At 36.9% G+C, this 21,335-nt stretch overlaps 1 protein-coding gene and 1 non-coding gene across 4 annotated transcripts in view; one reads left to right on the top strand and one right to left on the bottom strand.

Annotated features, from left to right (window-relative positions):
* KCNIP4 (potassium voltage-gated channel interacting protein 4) overlaps positions 1-21,335 on the top strand; it is a 1,308,521-nt gene that overhangs the window by 572,645 nt on the left and 714,541 nt on the right. The gene's annotated exons all lie outside the window — the stretch shown is intronic.
* LOC138443013 (U6 spliceosomal RNA) lies at positions 6,472-6,575 on the bottom strand. Its single transcript, XR_011257945.1, has one exon. It is a non-coding gene; the product is annotated as a U6 spliceosomal RNA (small nuclear RNA).

The following is a 21,335-nucleotide window of genomic DNA, read 5'->3' as shown; positions in this document are numbered from 1 at the left end:
ACAAAGCCATCACTGCAGGCTTTGTTTAAAATTCCTCTAGAGAATAAGACAAATAAAATGATTACAGTGATTTGAGTAGTTGGAATTTTATATATATTCACTTAGAAAAACAATATCCCAATTAGTTGACAATTGGTAGCTTCTGTTATTTCCTGAAATGGTTTCTGCATTAAGATTATTGATCTGTACTTCTATTCAGTAGGTTACCTGAGAGAAGGTTATTCTCATTATAATGAACACATGCAAAGGTTGTATTTATAAATATACCTATTTTACTATTTCAAATTTATGATCTAAATGAATTATCCATATAGGAAATTCTACTGCTTGTACTGTTAACACTACTGCAACAATATTATGTTGAATATTAGTGAATTTGGAAGCTTTATTTTCTTCTACTCTAGTTGTCTTGGCTAGGGTTCTGAATTTAATGCTTTCATTTTTCTCTGTAATTTCAGTAGAGAAATAAGTAAGTTCACTGGATTTTCCAACCTAAGTGTTTGAAAAGTCGAAGTGTGGATTGTGATTTTCTAAGGAGAAGCATGTTAGAGTTAGAAGTAGTCAAGATACTTGCTTATAAAGTGAAATGGATGTACTGTGAAATGAATACCCTGTCACCAAGTCTATTAGATACATACTTCCTCTCTAATGAAACACCAAACAAATGCTGCCTTAATCAAGTAGACCTTAAATTCCTCTCACACCAAGAAGTTTGGAAGTAGTTTTGTGGATCAACCATGTTGAGCCATGATTTGGTATCTCTTATATCTTTTATTCATACTCACAAGACAAATGCCTCAAGCTCAAGGCAAGGAGAAGGAAGAAGGGATATGTCAGCTCTGAGCTTGTCAGTCCCATTTATCAGAAAGCACTAGGTTTACCAGTAATCCAGCAGACTGCAGATTACATCCCATTGTCTCGAACTGTGTCACATGACCATCCCAACATGCAAGGGTGTCTGGGAAGATGTCATTTTCACAGTTTTTCTAGCAGAGGCAGGCAAGGAAGTGAGTTTGGGAACGAGCATTCCTTAATTAGTCAGCCAACCATGTCTGGGACAGTTAGTGGGTTAAATGAAAGAATTTTGAACCCAGGGTTTCACTGGTCTGCTATACCTAATTTTGTTCAAGATTCCTCTAGGACTTAGGAATAGATTTATTAATGCAGATATCCAGGGATATGTGTGAACATGGCCTTGAAGTAGTAGCTACTCCCCTACAAGATACAAGAGCCACCAGCAAGTCTAGGTCAGGTCAGGGTGCAGACTTCTCTCTTTTAGCTTCTTTTTCCTCTTTTGATCATTTCTAGTATTTCACATAACTTGGCTGTATCCCTGGAGTTCTCCTGAAACCATGTTTTTGTTTTAAAAAGCAACATTCTCTAAGTTATAACCTCAAATGCATATTTAAAATTGGCATAAACGTGAAACATCTATAATTAATAAAATTCCTATATAAATGAACCTCAATTTGAATTTATATTATTTCCATGTCCACATTAGTTTAAATATCTTCTTACGGTGTTTCACTAATAGTTTATAACTACCTTTCTCATTTTTTCGTATAACCATCTAGGTCCTTTATAAAAATTCCCTAGTTTTTTTCATATACAATATTGGTAACTCAATTGTGCATATACCAGCTTACTCACATTTACAACTAGCCATTCTTGAAAACAGAAAGTCCCCCCAAAATATATCTGAGTCATACTTGTGCACCAAAATTATTATTATATGCATTTTTAATGCTAAACATTTTATAGAAATGACAAAAATTCTGCCTTGATTTAAATTTAAAAAATCATGTCTCTACACATATTACATAAAGCTAACTTTACACTCACTTACCAAACAACAGCATATTACATAAAAGTACATTTGGAATACTTAGAGAACTTTTGCTCTAGAAAAGAAATACTGCCTTCACCAGCACCAGAGTCGCCTCATCATATCTCCTTCCTTGGGCCTTATTTGAGCTTTGAGGTGTAAGTAACCTGCTTTTGACAGGTCATCTTCAATCAGAGGGCTAAGCAGATAAGTTTAAGATAGAAAAACTTTGCTTTTAGGTGAACAAACACTTTAAAAATTTCTGGCAAGGAACACTGTCTATTAAGAGCAGCCCGAGAGCAGAATGTTTCATCATCATAAAAAAGACTCTAGAAGCCTATTGTCAGATAACAGAGTTAACAAGTATGAACAAAAATAACAAGAGCATAAAATTTAATCAGCGCTCTTCTTCAGACCACTAACCAAACAAATACACACACACACACAGAGCCATTTGTAAAATAAAAAGACATAAAAGCTTAAGTTCCATTGACTTCATGTTGACTAATCACTTTAGCCACAGAAGCTTTAATTAAAAGAAGATTGAAAGTGATGAAAGCTTTATCAGCCCTTTTCATTACAAAGGAGTTAGCATTACTTTGCTGTCTTGCTAGCAACCCTATTGCTGAGAGTTTAGTTAAGCCACTTTGGAAGATCCACAATACCCTAATGTATATACATCAACTTGCCCTATAGCTGGAAACAGTTCTATAACAAGCAGAAGGAAGCTAGGTTAATGGGAGCCAAGGCATGCACAATTATTGAGCCCCAGGAAGCAGATTTAAGGTGGTGCTCCACAAAATCCTAAAGGTTAAGCAAAACTGCCTCCAGGGCTTAGGAGAAGGGAGAGAGAAACTAGGAAGAAGAACAACTGCCTGGTGAGTCCAGGGTTCCAGAATTCTTGCTTTCGAATTCCCTGGAGATCTCTTTCAGAACTGTGTTGTCTAATTTGGTTTCTATAAAAGATTTTGTTTGAAGAAAGTGTGTTTTGTTTTAAAATGTTTGTCTGTTGTTGAAAACAATTGTGCCAAGGGAAAACAGATAGAAGAAGAAGAAGAAAAAAAAAGGCCTGAGAAACTATTGTGAGACATAGTGAAACCACCCATTATCCTATGCTTTATTTTAAAATACAAGAACACATCACCTAAAAGAGAAAATTCAGTCCAGCAAGTTATGACTAAGCACCTCCACTGCCTAACACTAGTATGTTCAGGGAATGAGACAAAATAAGTAATGTATGAAGGGACTGAGGTAGGAAGAACAGTGCACTTAAATCAGAAATCTTGTTTCATCTACTGACTCCACCCGAAGGGTTGGAGGCCACAGTCACTTGTCTTAGAAGTGACTTGTCACAGTTATTGTTGAGCATCTGCTATGTGCCAGGCACTCTGCCATGTCCTGAGGTTTCAACAGTAAGTGAAATGTGCTCGGGCTTCCCTCGTAGCTCAGCTGGTAAAGAATCCGCCTGCAGTGCAGGAGGCCCCAGTTCCATTCCTGGGTTGGAAGATCCCCCGGAGAAGGGATAGCTACCCATTCCAGTATTCTTGGGCTTCTCTTATGGCTCAGCTGGTAAAGAATCCGCCTGCAATGCGGGAGACCTGGATTCAATCCCTGGGTTGGGAAGATCTCCTGGAGAAGGGAAAGGCTACCCACTCCAGTATTCTTGGGCTTCCCTCATAGCTCAGCTGGTAAAGAATCCACCTGCAGTGCAGGAGACCCCAGTTCCATTCCTGGGTTGAAAGGTCCCCTGGAGAAGGGATAGCTACCCATTCCAGTATTCTTGGGCTTCCCTTATGGCTCAGCTGGTAAAGAATCCACCTGCAATGCGGGAGACCTGGGGTCAATCCCTGGGTTGGGAAGATCCCCTGGAGAAGGGAAAGGCTACCCACTCCAGTATTCTGGCCTGGAGCATCCCATGGACTGTAGTCCATGGGGCCGCAAAGAATCAGACATGACTGAACAACTTTCACTTTCACTTTAAGTGTGATCTCTGCTGTGCTGCCCAGAAAGAACTCACAGAATAGTAGTAGTCACTGAACAGTAAACCAGGAAACATTTATTAGGTAATTGTTCCAAGCACTTGTATAAGGATTAGTTTTTAAATCTTCATGGCAATCCCACTAGGTACATAATATGTGGATTCCCATCTTACAGGTATGGAAATGAGGCGTCGACCAGTTCAATAACTTGCCCTCAAAGTGCAGAGATGTCTCTGAGCTTAGTTCTTGGGATTCTTTTGTAAACCCTGAGTGTAGTACATAAAGAAGGAACTAGTAGTGGTTTTGTGAGTGCATTTTGGAAGTGGTGTTCTGTACAAGTGTGAATAATTATTAAATCAAGGAAAGAGAAATGAATCAAAAGTTAAATAAGTCATGAGCCCACGCCCCACAGCTACTGAAACCCATGTGCCCTAAAGCCTGTTCTTCACAACAATAGAAACCACCACAATGAGAAACCAACATACCACAGCTAGAAAGTAGCCCCCACTCACCACAAGAGGAAGCCCCCACAGAGCAACAAAGGCCCAGCACAGCCAAAAATAAATAATACAATTTTTTAAAAGTTAAGTCACAATTAGAAGTGTTTCCCTCACCCAAAATGTAAAGATGCAAGCAAAATATAAGTAATTTCTTATGAAGTATTCCTGAGCCATCAGAGTCCCTTCTGGATTAAATACTGGTAGTAAGGAAATTAAGAGCCAGGTATTTCTCAGGCTCTATGTAAATCTCATCCTCCCAACCAGCAAGACAATCCAGATATAGCTACATACGATTTTCATGACATTGAGTTCACCTATGCCAAGGAAGAAATGGAGCTGGGTATCAGGAATGAAACAATGAAACTACCCCTTTGAGGCAGAGGGTGAAAATGTACTATCCAAATGATTTCATTTATGTTCTAGAAATAAGCCACTGGGCATTGTCAACATCCAGGAGCAAAAAGATGCTTGAGGGCTAGGCCTTTCCCTTCTCTGCTTGAGTCTAGATTTTATCCCACTATTGCATCTAAAATCTGTTCTGGTCAAAGCCTATTTGCAGAAATTGTGTTTGTAAATAGAAGCAGATTAGAATAACTTAAAGGTCAATGGCAAAGCTGAAATCTTTCCAGTGTTAAACACAGCACTCGAAAGAAGACATCCTCCATAATAATGTGCCTGAAAACATCTGAGGTTAAAAATTGGTTTTAATTTCACTAGTGGGGGAGAAGAAAAATCTTGTCCATATTTGTGATTGTGGTATAGCTTCTAGGAAATGTGCCCTTTGTTACAACATGAAAACAGGCATTTTAGAAATTTGCTATCCACTGTCCCTCTTCAATTAAATTCTATTCATTCTGCCAGCAAGAAATAGTGTTCAGCCCATTAAAAACAGGAGGCTTCCTTTTCTATCCCCTTTGCCATTATTGATATTGTTAATCATTTTAATTAGTGGCTTTCCATGATTCCAATCAAGGCCAATTAGACTCAAACCCGATAAACAATGAAGAGGTGAAAACAGCAGCTCAAAACATGGATTAATCTCACCAGTACAAAGTGGAAGTAGTTGCATTTTAAATTGCTTCTATTCACCTCTAAACAATGGCATTTCCTGGTCCTACTGACTATACTGGCATCAGGTAGCTTATGTGAAATGTAATCTATAGTCATACCTTTCAAAGATTTTTACCCTCTATGCTGCTTCAGACAGCATTTTTGTTTGTCCAGGTATTCTCCATCATGCCCTGGTTTAGAGTTTTCTACACCAGCTACCAAATCAGTTTAAATTTCTTGCACTTTCCTTTTCCATCTCCCCTTCTCTGTGCCTATTTCCCTGCCCTTCTCTGCCCTTACAAAAATCCATTCTCCATTAGCAAGAATAATTCCCATTCTCAGTGATATTATAGAAAAGTGACAGTGTTAGTCGTTCAGTCGTGTCTGACTCTTTGCAACCCCATGGACTGTAGCCTTTGTCCATGAGATTCTCCAGGCAAGAATACCAGAGTGGGTAGCCATTCCGTTCTCCAGGGGATCTTTCCAACCCAGGGATCAAGCCAGGGTCTCCCGCATTGCAGGCTTGTTCTTTACCATCTGAGCCACCAGGGAAGCCTGATATTATAGAAGTTCAATATATATAGTTTCAGGCAACCACAATATATTTATCCGGATATAGTGTTAAATTATTTTTATAAGACATTTTTCATTTAATTCCCTCAACAACTCTATGACATCATTATTACTGTTAGCCCCATTTTACGGATGATAAAACTGAGATTTCAGGAATATAAGTAACTTTAATAAGCCAGCAAAAGTTAGACTCAGGATGTAAACTCAGTTCTATATTGTTCTAGAGCTCAAGCATGAACTCTTATGCACTAGTCTTTACTTAAAAACAGAATCAGGACAGTCAGTTGGAAAATGTCCAAACATTAAAACTTTTGGAAAATGTCCAAACACTAAAACTTTACCATTAATTTTTCTTAAAATGGCTGCAATGAATAGTATTTTTTTTAATAAAAATTGCATCACTTAATCCAACCCATCCTCACTTCTCTGACCATACTTGCCAAGTGACATAGTACATATAATCTTTTAGATAAGCCAAGGAAATTTTATCAGTATTCTAAGGTCTACACAGTAGACAGTTTTTTAAAAGTATAGTTGGTTTACAAAAACTTTGGAATGCTCCATGAATTTGTGTGTCACCCTTGTATAGTGGCTGTGCTAATCTCTTTATCATTCCAATTTTGGTATATATGCTAGCGAAGCAAGCACAACAGTAGACAATTTTTATCCCTTGGAAACTATTCAGACATAACATGGGCATGTATCTTATCACTTCAAAACTGCATGATTCCTCCATTTTAAATGTGTGACAGGAAACAGCCTAAAAAGCAAAGCTGAATTTGGATCATGGTTGTAATATTTACTGTCTGAGGTGTCTTAGCCTTCCTCAGTGGTCAAAGCAAAGAAATAGAGGAAAATGACAGAATGGGAAAGACTAGAGATCTCTTCAAGAAAATTAGAGGTACCAAGGGAACATTTCATGCAAAGATGGGCTCGATAAAGGACAGAAATGGTATGGACCTAACAGAAGCAGAAGATATTAAGAGATGGCAAGAATACACGGGAGAACTGTACAAAAAAGATCTTCACAACCCAGATAATCATGATGGTGTGATCACTCACCTAGAGCCAGACATCCTGGAATGTGAAGTCAAGTGGGCCTTAGAAAGCATCCCTACGAACAAAGCTAGTGGACGTGATGGAATTCCAGTTAAGCTATTTCAAATCCTGAAAGATGATGCTGTGAAAGTGCTACACTCAATATGCCAGCACATTTGGAAAACTCAGCAGTGGCCACAGGACTGGAAAAGGGGTTTTCATTCCAATCCCAAAGAAAGGCAATGCCAAAGAATGCTCAAATTAACATACAATTGCACTCATCTCACACGCTAGTAAAGTAATGCTCAAAATTCTCCAAGCCAGGCTTCAGCAATATGTGAACTGTGAACTTCCAGATGTTCAAGCTGGTTTTAGAAAAGGCAGAAGAACCAGAGATCAAATTGCTAACATCTGCTGTATCATGGAAAAAGCAAGAGAGTTCCAGAAAAACATCTATTTCTGCTTTATTGATTATGCCAAAGCCTTTGACTGTGTAGATCACAATAAACTGTGGAAAATTCTGAAAGAGATGGGAATACCAGACCACCTGACCTGCCTCTTGAGAAACCTATATGCAGGTCAGGAAGCAACAGTTAGAACTGGTCATGGAACAACAGACTGGTTCCAAATAGGAAAAGGAGTATGTCAAGGCTGTATATTGTCATCCTGCTTATTTAACTTCTATGCAGAGTACATCATGAGAAACGCTGGGCTGGAAGAAGCACAAGCTGGAATCAAGATTGCCGGGAGAAATATCAATGACCTCCGATATGCAGATGACACCATCTTTAGAAAGTGAAGAGGAACTAAAAAGCCTCTTGATGAAAGTGAAAGAGGAGCGTGACAAAGCTGGCTTAAAGCTCAACATTCAGAAAACTAAGATCATGGCATCTGGTCCCATCACTTCATGGGAAATAGATGGGGAAACAGTGGAAACAGTGAGAGACTTTATTTTTGGGGGCTCCAAAATCACTGCAGAAGGTGACTGCAGCTATGAAATTAAAAGATGCTTATTCCTTGGAAGGAAAGTTATGACCAACCCAGATAGCATATTAAAAAGCAGAGATATTACTTTGCCAACAAAGGTCCATCTAGTCAAAGCTATGGTTTTTCCAGTGGTCATGTATGGATGTGAGAGTTGGACTGTGAAGAAAGCTGAGCACCGAAGAATTGATGCTTTTGAACTGTGGTATTGGAGAAGACTCTTGAGAGTGCCTTGGACTGCAAGGAGATCCAACCAGTCCATTCTAAAGGAAATCAGTCCTGGCTGTTCATTGGAAGGACTTATGCTGAAGCTGAAACTCAATACTTTGGCCACCTCATGTGAAGAGTTGACTCATTGTAAAAGACTCTGATGCTGGGACGGATTGGGGGCAGGAGGAGAAGGGGATGACAGAAGATGAGATGGCTGGATGGCATCATGGACTCTATGCACATGAGTTTGGGTGAATTCTGGGAGTTGGTGATGGACAGGGAGGCGTGGCATGCTGCAATTCATGGGGTCGCAAAGAGTCGGATACGACTGAGTGACTGAACTGAACTGAGGTGTCTTAAGCAGGTTAGTCACCCTTTCTGAGTTTAAGGCCTTTGGGATATAGAAATAATAAAAATGAATGAATTTAACCCAGAATCAGCCATTAAAAAGAATACATTTGAATCAGTTCTGATGAGGTGGATGAAACTGGAGCCTATTATACAGAGTGAAGTAAGCCAGAAAGAAAAACACCAATATAGTATACTAATGCATATATGGAATTTAGAAAGATGGTAACGATAAAGCTGTATGTGAGAGAGCAAAAGACACAGATGTATAGAATAGTCTTTTGGATTCTGTGGGAAAGGGCGAGGGTGGGATGATTTGGGAGAATGGCATTGAAACGTGTATAATATCATATGTGAAATGAATTGCCAGACTAGGTTCGATGCATGATACTGGATGCTTGGGGCTGGTGCACTGAGACTGAGACGACCCAGAGGGATGGTGCGGGGAGGGAGGAGGGGGGAGTTTCAGGATGGGGAGCATGTGTATACCTGTGGAGAATTCATGTTGATGTATGGCAAAACCAATACAATATTGTAAAGTAATTAACCTCCAATTAAAATAAATTTATATTTAAAAAAAGAAAAAAAATAAAATCATCTAAAAAAAAGATTTACCTTGCATTTTAAAAAATTTTTTAAACAATCAACTGAAATATATTTCTAAATGTGCCTGACCTATAACTGTTTCTTAATAAATGGTGGTATTAGTTATTACCATTTATGCATCTCACATAATGTATAAAGCATATAATGATATTTTTATACAGAAGCAGGTGGACAGTAGGTTTCAGAAAGGCAGAGTATCCAGAAGTAGTATAGCCTGTAACAAAAATCCAACCAAAGGGATTCCGATTAGACAGGAAATTGATTGTAATAGAGCATTAATCTGGCTACTGGAGATAAAGTAGAAGGCTGAGCTTGATTGAAAAGAGCAAGGTAATTAAGACAGCAGTTACTAACACTCAAAAGCATTTGTATCCGTCAGCTATTGCCAATATAATCCTGAAAACTCCAAAATATAATGCTTACAAGAATAATTATTCTCACACTCATTTTGTCTTATCTAAAATGGGCTCAGCTATATCTCTGCTTCATAATGTGGGTCAGCCTACCTTGGCTAAAGACTGAAGATTCAGTTTAGATCTGTTCCATAAAATTTTTGTTCTGATGCTCAGGCTGAAAAGGCAACAGTTTTTAGAGAATGTTTTCTTTTTCATAGGAAATCACTAAGTCATAACAGGGAAAGCTCATGTATATAGGTACATTTTAAGCTTCAGCTTTCATCAGATCTTCTAATATCTAGTTTGGCTAAAGCAAATTACATGGTTTCATATCGTGAATTATACTCAACTCACCATCAGACAATAAATAATATGGACAGACAATTTTATTACAGGGGAATGAAAAACTACAGTCAGTAAATTAATCTAACATACAAAACTGAGAAATTGCTAAACCTTTCAGCTATTCCTCTAGGGATCTTCTGCCTGCTTTGCAGACTTGTTCTAGAATTTAGACCTGAAACTTCAGACTGGTTTGGGAGTTGTCAGTTCTGGAAACTGGATGAAAATTACATGAGTAAAAGAACAAATCAGCCTGATTGTGACTGTGGTTGAAGTATTTGACCTGATTCATGTAATCTTCTGTTTGTGGTATGCCCCACTCTCAGATGCTTTGCTTTCATTCTTAAGGTTTCATTTGTTTGCTTTTATCAAGGATGCTGGTACACATTAATAGAGCTATTGAATACATATCCATTTGCTTTCCTAATTGTTTTTCTCCAGGAATTTCATGTCTAACTATTTATTTTCCATTTCTTGAGTTGCATTTGTACAGAATGCAGAAAAAATCAGTTGCTTCACCACTGTCCTGGGCTTTTCCCCAACTGATTAATTTGAACAGTGATAATGAAGATTTGATAAGATTTTATCTCCTTGTTTTGTGCTTATGAATTGATGCACTCTTTAGAGCTGTTAAAATATCATCCCTTGTTATACATTTACAGTGCATATCTTCCCCCAAAATCAATATATGCGGAATCAATTCTGATTTAAGTGTTTTTCAGTTACCATTATGTTTGTTAAATTGAGAGTTTTCTTATGGTCAAAGCATGAGAAGCAACTTAGACTAAATCTTGTTGGGAACTTCTGCTAGCTCTCAGGAGAAATGACTGTGATTATTTCATTGTGTAGCTTGAGCCTAATCTAGACTTCTTCTGAGTTTGCTTAGAGTTATGCAGTCTCACCTGGCATAATGCCTTCTTCATATAGTTTTCTCCAGCAGTAACTGAGGACAATCTCCCTGCTTTCAGATTTCTGTGCTCCTTTATTGCAAATATATGTATGTAATAAACATCCAACCAGTCCATCCTAAAGGAAATTAGTCCTGAGTATTCATTGGAAGGACTGATGCTGATGCTGAAATGTCAATACTTTGGCCACCTGATGCGAAGAACTGACTCATTTGAAAAGACCCTGATGCTGGGAAAGATTGAAGGCAGAAGGAGAAGGGGATGACAGAGGATGAGATGATTGGATGGCATCACCAACTCAATGGACATGAGTTTGAGTAAGCTCCAGGAGTTGGTGATGGACAGGGAAGCCTGGCAAGCTGCAGTCCATGGGGTCACAAAGAGTCGGACCTGAGTTAGCGACGAACTGAACTGAAACATGGGCTTCCCAGGTGGCTCAGTGGTAAAGAATCCGCCTGCCAATGCAGAAGGCCAGAAGACATGGGTTTAATCCCTGAATCAAGAAGGTTCCCTGGAGAAGGAAATGGCAACCAACTCCAGTATTCTTGCCTGGAAAATCCCATAGACAGAGGGACATGGTGAACTAGGGTCCATGGTGTAGCAAAGAATCTGACACAACTTAGCAACTAAACAACATATATATGTGTGCGTGTGTACACTTTTATATCACTGTGAATGAATTATAAATATTCTTTTATCTTGGTTCCCTAATTAATTTATGAGAATAATATGGTAAGTACAAAGCATTTATTCATATGTGCCCAGTACTTATAGTAAAATAACATTTTATGAAATGACTATTATGGTGTACCCATAACCTCAATGAATAAACTTTATATGATTAAGACTTCAAACATTAGTCACACTATTTTTGTCTATAAGTTTCCTATTGTATTTCTTACTTCTCTGAGAAAGTGGCTTGTAGGCACTAATCTGTCCTAGCAGCTTATAGTTCAATTTTTAATTACGTTACTCAAATGAACATATACTCATATAAAGTATTAATCCATCTTGAGATTTGATCCCTAGTTAAAGCATTCCACTATGTTTTCTTGAACATTTCCATTGTGTATCGTCTTTGTGATGATTCTTGTTCTGTACTTCTCCGGGACTGTATCTCTCTTTCCTGGTTGTTATCTGAGTAACATACAGTACATAATCGGTAACAAAATTACCTTTAGGGACCAGTTATGAATTTGTATATGTCTGAATATCATTTTCTGACGTCTTATGAATGCATTTCAATATCATTGTATAGTACATATACATTCGTAACCTTTAGGAAAAATCAGAGTCAAAGGAAACCAGAGAACTGGTACTCTAGTACCAACTGGTACTCTGGTTGGTACTGTGGGGTTAAAAAGATCAGTATTTCATCCATATCCTCTTGTATTTATTATTTGTTTCTAATTTCACATTTTAGTGATTGGAATATTCTAAGACAGATCTTTCATTTATTTAGAATTTTATTTTTTGTTCTGCACTCAACTTTTTACTGAATTTTTCATAGTTCTCTTTGATATTATTCTGCATCTTCTTACATACAGTTCTGAATTCTTTGTCCTTCCTTTCCATGGATTTTTTTGGTATCGTGGCTCTTATCCTCTGTTCTTTAATATATTTTATTAAAGAGATGCTCATGAAAAGTTGACAACTATCTGCCTCATCCTTCATATTTCCTTATATCTAATGAGGTTGTTCTTGTAAGAAGTGCACACCAGAAGCACATTCCATTCCATCTTTTACATTGCTTTGATGCTTTGTTTAAATTTCTTCTGTAAATAATATCTTGAATCAGTGCCTTTCTTTTGAAGGTCTTTGAATCTATTTGGAATAGCATGACTATTTTTATCTTTGACTCCACTTATATTTCATGATCCAATTTAGAAGCAGTATAGTGTATTATAAAGAGCTGGATATACTCAGTCAAAGGTTTTGAATCCTAAGTCAGTCACTTAACCATCTATGTGACCTTGGGTAACTTGCCTTCTGGTTTCCTTTGCATTGCCTTTAACCCTCACAGGCTATTGTGAGGAAAAAGAAAAATACCTGACAAATGGTATACCCTTTGTAAACAATGGTTAAATGATGCTGACATCTGCTTGAAAGATGCTCAGAAAATTATCTCTGAGCCATTACCCACAGAATTAATCTGGGGTAAATTAATTTAATTGATGCTCTCTTTAACATCATTGCACTATGCTGCTAATGATTATGTGGCATGCTTCCCTGAAAGGAAAAGCAAGACCTCCTTCATACCATGCTGATCTCTTTCTATATCCATAATAGAATATTGTTGATAGCCTTTTCCCTATCAAGTTCTTCTGGATACCTTCCCTTTGAAGAAAAGCCATTCATAAGAGCCTTTACTACTTTGAAATATTTGTGCAAATCATTAAAATATATGCTACTAAGGATGCATTGTGGTGCAAGATGAGGCTACTATGAGGTCATTTTTATTTAAGTTCATTACGATAAAACATGTGTCAAAATTGTACTACGTAAAAAAGGAAGCCTGAAAGGGGAGATGAGAAAAGCAGGAAAAAACAAAAGAAAAAGTTAACTCTACCAAGACTTACTGAGAACAAATTTTGTGCAGGATGCTGTTTTAGGTTTGTTAGTGGTACCAAAGTGTTTCAGGACTGTCAAGAATGACAATTTTTGTCAGGAGAAAGTCTCACTGATATGGAAGTTCCTTTCCTAGCCCTCACAGTGACTGAACAAGGATGGCTGTTGAGTGTATTTTGGGTTGAATGAATGATAGATCAAATGGAAAAGGCTTAATCAATGTTACTTTGGAGGTAGCTGGATTGGAAGAAATGTTAGAAATATTGTTTTGTTAAGAAGAATGGTCAAATAATAAGATATGAATTTTTTTAAAACTATTTTTTTCCAGTTTGTGGGTTAAGCAAATAAACTTACAGAATTATAAATGATCAAAATAAAAAAGGGATCTTAGCAGTGATTCTAGTCTACCTTATTTCAGAGGCTGAGTTTAAATTCATGCTAGAAAATGCGTGCTTTAATTCCCACCATTTCTACCTTTTATCTTGGCCAATTAGCCAGAAGACACTTAAAGCATTTACCACTTTAAATGATACTTAGATGCTGTCAGTTTGAATTATTTTTATAGGGATCTCATTTGTAAATTGTCGAAATAATACTGTGGATTCCACAATAGCTTCCTCCCACCACTAAATATAATTATGGGTTTTATTCACTCATGTCAGCTATAGTGGTTTTTGAGGCTACAGGCTGATTTTAATGCTGGCCAAAGCAAGCATAAGTTACATGAATTCTCCTGATGAAAAAAATATCAACTTTTATTTCATTGACGTTTATGCCTTATCTCACTGTGACTTATTAGTATCACAGTGGCCTAATGTTGCTACTGGACAACTATGTGACTGGCAAAACAGAATATTACATTTAAAAAGGAATGTATACAAGTAAAATCACAACCCTCTGGTGTATCTGCTTTAAAAATGATACTACAATGCCCTTCTCTGATTCAGAAGCAGTGGCATGAGAGAATAATAGAGATAGCCCTGTGCTTGTAATAATTGTTTTGGACACTCATGTGTCTGAGTCCTACACACAGAAAAGCTCACTCAAACACTGCCCAGCACCAGTTTCTTGCCGTAGGTTACCATATCCATTACTGCTCAAATATGTTACCCAATTTTCCATGAAATGGAAAATTATTATTATTCCCCATACCTTAGTTTGTTTTATGCTTATATTAGAATGAGAATTAATGTTGGCTATGACTAGTGTTAGGCTGTAAGTTTCCTAAAGAACTTCAAACTCTTTGTTGAAAATTCTTTCCTGTTTCTGTCCTTCCTGGATAATTCTTATCCATATAAGGGTAAGACTCAGCTTACTCCCAGTGCGTTCACCTTCCTCCTCAGTTCTGTTCAGTCGCTCAGTCGTGTCCGACTCTTTGCGACCCCATGAATCGCAGCACGCCAGGCCTCCCTGTCCATCACCAACTCCCGGAGTTCACTCAGACTCGCTTCCATCGAGTCAGCGATGCCATCCATCCATCTCATCCTCTGTTGTCCCCTTCTCCTCCTGCCCCCAATCCCTCCCAGCATCAGGGTGTTTTCCAATGAGTCAGTTCTATCCATCAGGTGGCCAAAGTATTGGAGTTTCAGCTTCAACATCAGTCCTTCCAATGAACACCCAGGATTTATTTCCTTTAGGATGGACTGGTTGGATCTCCTTGCTGTACAAGGGACTCTCTAGTTCCTTATAAACCCTAAAGTAACATTTCCCCAACCATATGCCTCAGGATTTCCAGGAATCTATATTTTGGTGAACCTGCAGTTGATTTTTTATAAACACCAGATTTTAGAACCATTGCTCTTCAGTGAGACTTCCCTTCAGTTACCCTATTCAAAGCTTGGACTCCAGCTGAAGACTAAGCTTGTTGCCCTGCAGAGAATCCCCTAGAAATCCTGATGACTGTACTCTCTTGTTAGACTGCTGTACTCCTCAATTGAGAAGAACCACAGAGGAGGCACACTGTAAGGAAAGCTGTATTTTGCTTCACTGATGTTTGCCAAGCATAGGTTTTCTAATTGCCCACATGGTAGCAATGTAAATGTCCATTGACAGACAGATGGATAAAAAAAGAAGTGGTATATTTACACAGTGAAATACTACTCAGTCATAAAAAAAAAGAATGAAATAGTGCCATTCATGATATGGAGCAGAGCCCTGTGGAGCTCTTGGGCACCAGCTTGTGTCTCCTATTTCTTTGATGACAGAAAATAGCCTTCATGACCTTCCCTGAGTTCCAATGACAGATTCAACAGCTGTTAATTGGGGAAGAGAGGGGATGTGAGACCAGGGGGAAACAGTCAAGAGAAACAATAGTGCAGCCTTGGGACAAGGTCCTGGTTCCCCATCGCTGGATACACACAACCATACCTTTGAGTTGTTTTGCAGATAAACCCCCTCCCAGGTGGGAGAAGTTAACGATTAACAATGGCAGGCTGCCCATAAGCACGTAGACCCCACACCAGATGGACCTGAAGGTTGGTGATGCTGACTCCTACTTACCTCACCACCAATCCATCAGAAGAATGTCCACGAGCTGATCAGGCCCTCTTTGAACAATTTCTATAAAACTTCTAACTATCTTCTTAAAATTGGGACACATGGTTCTGAAGGCATTAGCCTGCTGTGGCCCCCTTTGCCTGACAAAGTAATAAAGCTACCCGTTTCTGCCTCACCCAAAACTCTTATCTCCAAGATTTAATTTGGCACCAGAGGAGCTGAGCTTTCAGCATCAATTCTGGCACTCCAGATGGGAAGTGTGTCTCTTCAGATACACAGCATATGTGTTTTCTCAGACAATTCAGAGTGTTAGACAAGAACCCATTTTCAGCCCTGAAAGGGGATCCCCTTCCTGCAACATTCAAAACAATATCGATAGATTTAGAGATTATCATACTAAGTGAAGTAAACCAGAGAAAGACAAATATATGGGTTACAGGTGGAATCTAAAAAGTATGATACAAATGAACTCATATACAAGACTGAAACAGACCTACAAACATAGGAAACAAACTACGGTTATCAAAGAGGAAAGTGGGGTGAAATGGGATAAATTATGAGTTTGGGATTAACATATACTCACTACTATATATAAAACAGATAATCAGCAATAGATAACACAGGAACTATACTCAATATTTTGTAATAATCTATAAAAGAACCTGAAAAAACATATACAATTGAATCACTGCTGTATAATGAAATTGACACAACTTTTAAAATCAACTATATTTTGATAAAAAATAAAGCTGAAAAAAGACATTGAGAAAGTTGCTAAGAGAGAGACCTTAAAAGTGTGAAAGTGTTAGTCACTCAGTATTTACATGTGGTGATGGATGTTCACTTATTGGGGTAATCATTTTGCAACGTAAACATGAATCAAATCATTCTGTTGTACATTGAACACTAATATGATGTTATCTGTCAGTTTTATCTCCATTTCTTAAGACGCCATTAAATATTTATTTACTGAAAATATGGAATCAATGAATTGAAAATAAAAACCTTCAAATTTTTATTCGGTTTTATCCTGTGTGCCTGAAGCATTGCCTGACCCATAGTAAGGCTTCCCAGGTGTCTCATAGTAGATACTCATTAAACATTTGTTAAATAAGTAAATGTCAAGTACAGCTATTCCAGGGAAATAAACTATGTCTTTACGTAAAATTTCCTCATGGGCATACTTGTTTCCTAGCATAAAGTCCTTATATTAAGGCCCACTTTTCTTAGACTGGCTTATACTAAGTCAGACATTTTCTTAGTCAGCTACTGGAAATTTCAACCCCAGGTTAGGAAAACCCTAGTCCCTAAGCAAAAAAAGAGTTGGTCTCACTATCAGAATGAATTAGACTACATTTGTGAGAACAGAAAGATAATGATCAATATGAAAGGTATTAAGGATGCAACTTGATGTAAAATATATTAAGGAAAAAAGAAAAAATGAATTTAAATGCTCAATTAAAATGTTTCTTTTTTGAAAAAATACTTCGGATTTTACAGAAAATAAACCCAGTTCATGTCTTAAAGTATGTTGATTTATTTTTATCAAATGATATGTTTTTTCCACATATTAACCAAAAGGATTTGCATTTTAAAATAACTCATAGGAAATTCATAAAAATAAACAAAAAAGAGTCTGTTCTAAAATAATAATACAACAGTGAGTGTTTCTAGACTTTTAAAATCTTGTTGTCATACACTTTTCTTTCTGTGCTAGTCTAAATATTTGACTACTTCTTCCAAGAATGAATGTACAGGCTTTTAATAGCTTTATTACTGGGTAACTTACATGTAATATGATTGTCATTTTAAGTGTGTAATACTTTTCATTAAATTTGTAAAGGTGTGCAACCATTGAAACCATCCGATTTTACGACATTTCCATCATACCCAAGAGATCACTGCTGTCCATTTGCAATCTCTCGTCTTCACTGCTGGGCCCTGACAACACTGACAACGCTTAAAATAGTTTCTGTCTTTGCCTTTTCTAGAGATTTACTATAAATTGAATCACACAATATGTATTTGTATGCCTGTTTACTTCACTTTACAATGTTTTGGAAGTTCATCCATGCTTTGTCATGTATTAATACTGCACTTTTTTAAAATTAATGAGTGATATTTCCATACACTGCCTTCAATATATATTAACATGAAATACATCACTAAAGGCAAATGTGTTTTAACTAAACTCTAGTTTTTAATGTAATTTATGTCATAACTTCTGAAAGAATTATAGTAAATGTTAATAATCCATAAATTATATATGCATAAAATCTGAGTATACAGGAAAATCTTCCTAAATGTTGTATATTCATTTTATCCATTCATAATTAATTCCTTAAATATTACTTTAAAAAATATTACTGTTATTTAAATTCTCCTCTGAACTTAACACACATAAACACTTCTATATTTCACTTCAGATATGAGTTATAGAAAGATGGGTGAGTTAAGTTTTATCTTACTAACTCATATAAAGCAAAAAGAAACTGTAGTGTTATTATCATAGAAGTTTTACTTGTCTCTTGACAAGACAAACTAATGATAGTGCTTAACTGAGAAATGATCGCTTGGAAAAATTATCCATTTTTTAATCCTATAACATTCAACTTACAGTTATGTTAGAGAAAGGAAGCATTTTATGTAAATTCATTTTATTTCGTTAATAATGTTAAAGAATTAGAGCAAGACAGAGAAAAGGCCAGATATAATCAGAATCCTTCAAAGGTCAAGTGAAAACACATTGCTGAGGATTCTTATATTTCATTTATCTCTCCTGAGTTTTCATTCTTCTCTTATTCAGTATCTCTTTCCACATTTTTAAATTTTTTATGTATCATCTTAGACCTGGATAAATTTCTCCTCAACAGAACAAAACAAAAATCTTTGTTATGATAGAGTATGAAGAGTAGTTAAAAAATAAGAGATCCTATGCACATTTGAGGGCTAGATCTAGTCTATCCAGCTTTTGTGTCTCCTAATATATGGTACTGGTACTGGGTATCCTATCTGGAATACATGCAATGTTGACAAATTAAAAATTATGCAATAGGGGAAAAATGGAAAATCTATAATATCCTAATGTTCTATTTTTTTTACATACTTGTGTTTCTCTCTTATATTTTAGAAATCTTAGGTAAATTTTTAGCAGAGATTTGTGAGATGGGTCTAAAAAAGAAACTTGCTTCACTATTTTTACTATTTATTGTAATTAGATAATCCAAATGTAGAAACTCCATTCCTTTACTTATGCAAAAGATAAATGTGCTTTTACACATCCCTTTACCTGTCTTCCATCCAGCTTTGGCAAAGCAAGGAAGCACTGAATAAAACACACACACACACACACACACAAATCACATGGCTCAAATATAGGATGCTATACATTCAAATAAAGTGCAAAGCTAATAGTATAGATTTACTCTGTGAAACTTAAAAAAAAATCAGTTAGGTCAAAAATGTGATGTGGACATGAAGTGCAGGGATAGAAAAGCATACAGAAAAGAGTGATGTGGGAAACAGTTAAGGAAACATAGTAGAAATTAATCACTAAATTAGCATTACCAAGTTACTTTGTCATTCAACACATGTTTACAAAAGGTCTTTTCTTTGGTGGTAGGCGCAGTGTTAAATATTCAAGGGAAAAAATGTAGGCATAGAGCCACAGCTTCTGTAAGTAGAGCAAAATGAAAATTTAGGAACTACATACAAGTGAGTTCATATTGTTTTCACTTGGAGCATCAATCCCAAGAGGGAAAAATAACTTAATTTCCTGTATCTCTCCTACATATCTTCTCTTTTGATAGCAGGTGACTCTCTAATTCTTCTTTTGGTCTTATGGGACCTTCTCTTAAATCCTGCCAATTCTCTCCAAACTTTGGCTTATAATAAAACATTATTATAAAAATATACTGGAGAAATTGTTAAATTTAAAAAAAAAAAAAAAAACCTTCCCAAAATTTCAGTACCATGGCTTTCATGATTATGTTCAGGCTCTGAGCTTCAAATTAGTGTTTGTGAAACCAAAAGCTTCATTTTATGCCTTCTAGTCTTACCTATAGGATTAACATCTCTGTTTAATGACAGAGGTTATGTTCAAAGAATCGATACTATTATATGGTCTTTCACAGGGTCTGTCAGAGACTACCCAAGCTACATAAATAACATAATGTAAAGAGTGATATGGTATTAAAAATCTTCCAACGAACAAAAGCCCAGGATCAGATGGTTTCATAGGTAAATTCTATCAAACGTTTAGAGAAGAGCTAACATCTATCCTTCTCATGAAAGTGAAAGTCACTCATTCGTGTCTGACTGTTTACAACCCCATGGACTATAGAGTCCATGGTATTCTCCAGGCCAAATTACTGGGGTGGGTAGCCATTCCCTTCTCCAGGGGATCTTTCCAACCCAGGGATCAAACCCAGGTCTCTTGCATTACAGGCAGATTCTTTACCAGCTGAGCCACAAGGGAAGCCAGTATACTCTTCCAAAAAACTGCAGAGGGAGGTACTCTCCCAAACTCATTCTTTGAGGCCACCATCACCCTGATACCAAAACCAGACAAAGATAGGACAGAAAAAAGAAAATTACAGGACAATATTGCTGACAAACATAGATGCAACATTCCTCAACAAAACACTGACGAGTATAATCCAACAACATGTTAAAAGGATCATACACCATGACTAAGTGGGGTTTATCCTAGGGATCCAAGGATTCTTCAATATATGCAAATCAATCAGTGTGATACACCATAATAACAAATTGAAGGATTAAAACCATATGGTAATCTCAGTAGATGCAGAAAAAGCTTTTGATGAAATTCAACATCCATTTATGATAGAAAAAGAAAAAACTCTCCAGAAAGTGGGAATGGAGGAAACATTACCTCAACATGTTGTGTGTGTGTGTTACTCGCTCAGTTGTGACCTACTATTTGCGATCCCATGGACTGTAGCCTGCCAGGCTCCTCTGTCCATGGAATTATCCAGGCAGGAATACTGGAGTGGGTTGCCATTTCCTTCTCTATACCTCAACATAGTAAAGGTATATTTATTGACATATGACAAACCCACAGCAAACATTATTCTCAATGGTGAAAAACTTAAAGCATTCCCTCAAAGATCAGGAACAGGACAAGGATGCACACTCTTGCCACTATTATTCAACACAGTTGTGCAAGTCCTAGCCATGACAATCAGAGAAGAAATAAAATGAGTCCAGATTTGAAAATATTATATAAAACTATCATTGTTTGCAGCTGACAAGATACTATAGATTGAAAATCCTAAAGATGCCACCAGAAAACTACTAGAGCTAATCAATGAATTTAATAAAGTTGCAAGATACACACAAATTTCTTGCATTGCTATATACTAACAATGAATAATCAGAAAGAGAAACTAAGGAAACAATCTCATTTACCATTGTAACAAAAAGAATAAAATATCTAGGAATAAACCTACTTAAGGAGGCAAAAGACCTGTATGCAGAAAACTCTAAGACAT

This window comes from Ovis canadensis, chromosome 6 (assembly GCF_042477335.2).
Source record: "Ovis canadensis isolate MfBH-ARS-UI-01 breed Bighorn chromosome 6, ARS-UI_OviCan_v2, whole genome shotgun sequence".
Taxonomy (NCBI): Eukaryota; Metazoa; Chordata; class Mammalia; order Artiodactyla; family Bovidae; genus Ovis; species Ovis canadensis.
Note: the sequence above shows the minus strand (reverse complement) of the source record. Positions and strands in the feature narration are given on the sequence as shown.